The following is a 5,754-nucleotide window of genomic DNA, read 5'->3' as shown; positions in this document are numbered from 1 at the left end:
ATCAAAGTGGATGACCTCACAATAGGGCTATTGTGACCTCAAAATGGATAACCTCACAATGGATGACCTCAGAATGGAAGACATCAAAATGCACGACCTCACAATGGGCCTCTAATGACATCATAATGGATGACCTCACAATGGACGACATCACAATGGATGACCTCACAATGGGACTCTTGTGACCTCACAATGGAAGACCTAACAATGGATGACCTCACAAAGGATGACCTCACAATGGGTCTCTAGTGACATCACAATGGATGACCTCACAGTGGACGACATCACAATGGATGACCTCACAATGGCACTCTTGTGACCTCACAATGGAAGACTTCACAATGCATGACCTCATAATGGACGACGTCACGATAAGCCTCTAATGACCTCACAATGGGTCTCTAGTGACATCATAATGGATGACCTCACAATGGACGACATCACAATGGATGACCTCACAATGGAAGACCTCACAATGCATGACCTCATAATGGACGACCTCACAATGGGCCTCAAATGACATCACAGTGGATGACCTCACAATGGAAGACATCACAATGGACGACTTCACAATGGGTCTCTAATGACATCACAATGGATGACCTCACAATGGGACTCTTGCCACCTCACAATAGAACATCTCACAATGGATGACCTCACAATGGAAGACCTCACAATGGATGACCTCACAATGGATGACCTCACAATGGGACTCTTGTGACCTCACAATGGAAGACCTCACAATGGATGACCTCACAATGGACGACCTCACAATGGGCCTCTAATGACATCACAGTGGATGACCTCACAATGGACGACATCGCAATGGAGGACCTCACAATGGGACTCTTGTGACCTCACAAAGGAAGACCTCACAATGGACGACATCACAATGGATGACCTCAGAAAGGGACTCTTATGATCTGACAATGGTAGACCTCACAATGGATGACATCAAAATGGATGACCTCACAATAGGACTCTTGTGACCTCAAAATGGTAAACCTCACAATGGATGAGCTCAGAATGGAAGACATCCCAAAGCACAAACTCACAATGGGCCTCTAATGACATCACAATGGATGACCTCACAATGGACGACATCACAATGGATGACCTCACAATGGGACTCTTCTGACCTCACAATGGATAACCTCACAATGGATGACCTCACAATGGATGACCTCACAATGGATGACCTCACAATGGGACTCTTGTGACCTCACAATGGAAGACCTCACAATGGATGACCTCACAATGGATGACCTCACAATGGGTCTCTAGTGACATCACAATGGATGACCTCACAGTGGACGACATCACAATGGATGACCTCACAATGGGACTCTTGTGACCTCACAATGGAAGACTTCACAATGCATGACCTCATAATGGACGACGTCACAATAAGCCTCTAATGACCTCACAATGGATGACATCACAATGGATGACCTCACAATGGAAGACCTCACAATGCATGACCTCATAATGGATCACCTCACAATGGGCCTGTAATAACATCACAGTGGATGACCTCACAATGGACGACATCACAATGGATGACCTCACAATGGGACTCTTGTGACCTCACAAAGGAAGACCTCACAATGGACGACATCACAATGGATGACCTCACAATGGGACTCTTGTGACCTCACAATGGAAGACCTCACAATGCATGACCTCATAATGGAGGAGCTCACAATGGGCCTCTTGTGACCTCACAATGGATAACCTCACAGTGGATGACATCACAATGGATGACCTCACAATGGGACTCGTGACCTCACAATGGAAGACCTCACAATGGAAGACCTCACAATGGAAGACCTCACAATGGGCCTCTAATGAAATCACCATGGATCACCTCAGAATGGATGACATCAAAATGGATGACCTCACAATGGGACTCTTGTGACCTCACAATGGATGACCTCAGAATGGAAGACATCACAATGCACGACCTCACAATGGGCCTGTAATGACATCATAATGGATGACCTCACAATGGACGACATCACAATGGATGACCTCACAATGGGACTCTTCTGACCTCACAATGGAAGACCTACCAATGGATGACCTCACAATGGATGACCTCACAATGGATGACCTCACAATGGGTATCTAGTGACATCACAATGGATGACCTCACAATGGACGACATCACAATGGATGACCTCACAATGGGACTCTTGTGACCTCACAATGGATCACAACACAATGAATGACCTCATAATGGACGACATCACAATAGGCCTCTAATGACCTCACAATGGATGACCTCACAATGGACGACCTCAAAATGGATGACCTCACAATGGATGACCTCACAATGGATGACCTCACAATGGGCCTCTAATGACATCACAATGGATCACCTCACAATGGATGACCTCACAATGGAAGACCTCACAAGGCATGACCTCATATTGGACGACCTCACAATGGGCCTCTTGTGACCTCACAATGGATGACCTCACAATGAACGACATCACAATGGATGACCTCACAATGGATGATGTCACAATGGATGACCTCACAATGGGAGTCTTGTGACCTCACAATGGAAGACCTAACAATGGATGACCTCACAAAGGATGACCTCACAATGGGTCTCTAGTGACATCACAATGGATGACGTTACAGTGGACGACATCACAATGGATGACTTACAATGGGACTCTTGTGACCTCACAATGGAAGACTTCACAATGCATGACCTCATAATGGACGACGTCGCAATAAGCCTCTAATGACCTCACAATGGATGACATCACAATGGATGACCTCACAATGGAAGACCTCATAATGCATGACCTCATAATGGACGACCTCACAATGGGCCTGTAATGACATCACAGTGGATGACCTCACAATGGAAGACATCACAATGGACAACCTCACAATGGGTCTCTAATGACATCACAATGGAAGACCTCACAATGGGACTCTTGCAACCTCACAATAGAACATCTCACAATGGATGACCTCACAATGGACGACATCACAATGGATGACCTCAGAATGGATGACCTCAGAATGGATGACCTCAGAATGGGACTCTTGTGACCTCACAATGGAAGACCTCACAATGGAGGACCTCACAATGGGCCTCTTGTGACCTCAGAAGGGATGACCTCACAATGGATGACCTCAGAATGGATGACTTCACAATGGGCCTCTTGTGACCTCACAATGGAAGAACTCACAATGGATGACCTCACAATTGATGACCTCACAATGGGCCTCTAATGACATCACAATGGATCACCTCACAAGGGATGACCTCACAATGGATGACCTCACAATGGGACTTTTGAGGCCTCACAATGGAAGACCTGACAGTCGATGACCTCACAATGGACTACATCACAATGGATGACCTCACAATGGGACTCTTGCTACCTCACAATGGATGACCGCACAATGGATGACCGCACAATGGATGACCGCACAATGGATGACCTGACAATAGGACTCTTGTGACCTCACAATGGAGGACCTCACAATGTATGACCTCATAATGGACGACCTCACAATGGGCCTCTTGTGACCTCACAATGGATGACCTCACAATGGACGACATCACAATGGATGACCTCACAATGGGACTCTTGTGACCTCACAATGGATCACAACACAATGAATGACCTCATAATGGACGACATCACAATAGGCCTCTAATGACCTCACAATGGATGACCTCACAATGGACGACCTCAAAATGGATGACCTCACAATGGATGACCTCACAATGGATGACCTCACAATGGATGACCTCACAATGGGCCTCTAATGACATCACAATGGATCACCTCACAATGGATGACCTCACAATGGAAGACCTCACAAGGCATGACCTCATATTGGACGACCTCACAATGGGCCTCTTGTGACCTCACAATGGATGACCTCACAATGGACGACATCACAATGGATGACCTCACAATGGATGATGTCACAATGGATGACCTCACAATGGGAGTCTTGTGACCTCACAATGGAAGACCTAACAATGGATGACCTCACAAAGGATGACCTCACAATGGGTCTCTAGTGACATCACAATGGATGACGTTACAGTGGACGACATCACAATGGATGACTTACAATGGGACTCTTGTGACCTCACAATGGAAGACTTCACAATGCATGACCTCATAATGGACGACGTCGCAATAAGCCTCTAATGACCTCACAATGGATGACATCACAATGGATGACCTCACAATGGAAGACCTCATAATGCATGACCTCATAATGGACGACCTCACAATGGGCCTGTAATGACATCACAGTGGATGACCTCACAATGGAAGACATCACAATGGACAACCTCACAATGGGTCTCTAATGACATCACAATGGAAGACCTCACAATGGGACTCTTGCAACCTCACAATAGAACATCTCACAATGGATGACCTCACAATGGACGACATCACAATGGATGACCTCAGAATGGATGACCTCAGAATGGATGACCTCAGAATGGGACTCTTGTGACCTCACAATGGAAGACCTCACAATGGAGGACCTCACAATGGGCCTCTTGTGACCTCAGAAGGGATGACCTCACAATGGATGACCTCAGAATGGATGACTTCACAATGGGCCTCTTGTGACCTCACAATGGAAGAACTCACAATGGATGACCTCACAATTGATGACCTCACAATGGGCCTCTAATGACATCACAATGGATCACCTCACAAGGGATGACCTCACAATGGATGACCTCACAATGGGACTTTTGAGGCCTCACAATGGAAGACCTGACAGTCGATGACCTCACAATGGACTACATCACAATGGATGACCTCACAATGGGACTCTTGCTACCTCGCAATGGATGACCTCACAATGGATGACCGCACAATGGATGACCGCACAATGGATGACCGCACAATGGATGACCTGACAATAGGACTCTTGTGACCTCACAATGGAGGACCTCACAATGTATGACCTCATAATGGACGACCTCACAATGGGCCTCTTGTGACCTCACAATGGATGACCTCACAATGGACGATATCACAATGGATGACCTCACAATGGGACTCTTGTGACCTCGCAATGGATGACCTCACAATGGAAGACATCACAATGGATGACCGTACAATGGAAGACATCACAATGGATGACCTGACAATGGGACTCTTGAGACCTCACAATGGATGCCCTCACAATGGATGCTCTCACAATGGACGACCTCACAATGGACGACCTCACAATGGACGACCTCACAATGGACGACATCACAATGGATGACCTCACAATGGGACTCTTGTGACCTCACAATGGAGGACCTCACAATGTATGACCTCATAATGGACGACCTCACAATGGGCCTCTTGTGACCTCACAATGGATGACCTCACAATGGACGATATCACAATGGATGACCTCACAATGGGACTCTTGTGACCTCGCAATGGATGACCTCACAATGGAGGACATCACAATGGATGACCGCACAATGGAAGACATCACAATGGATGACCTAACAATGGGACTCTTGAGACCTCACAATGGACGACCTCACAATGGACGACCTCACAATGGACGACCTCACAATGGGACTCTTGTGACCTCACAATGGAAGACCTCACAATGGATGACCTCACAATGCACGACCTCACAATGGGTCTCTAATGACATCACAGTGGATGACGTCACAATGGACGACATCACAATGGATGACCTCACAATGGGCCTTGTGACCTCACAATGGATCACCTCACAATG

Source organism: Tinamus guttatus, unplaced genomic scaffold (genome assembly GCF_059628265.1).
Source record: "Tinamus guttatus ecotype Peru unplaced genomic scaffold, ASM5962826v1 Tinamus_guttatus_pri_ptg000248l, whole genome shotgun sequence".
In the NCBI taxonomy this organism is placed as follows: domain Eukaryota; kingdom Metazoa; phylum Chordata; class Aves; order Tinamiformes; family Tinamidae; genus Tinamus; species Tinamus guttatus.
The sequence above is the reverse complement of the archived record's forward strand: the minus strand, read 5'-3'. Positions refer to the sequence as shown.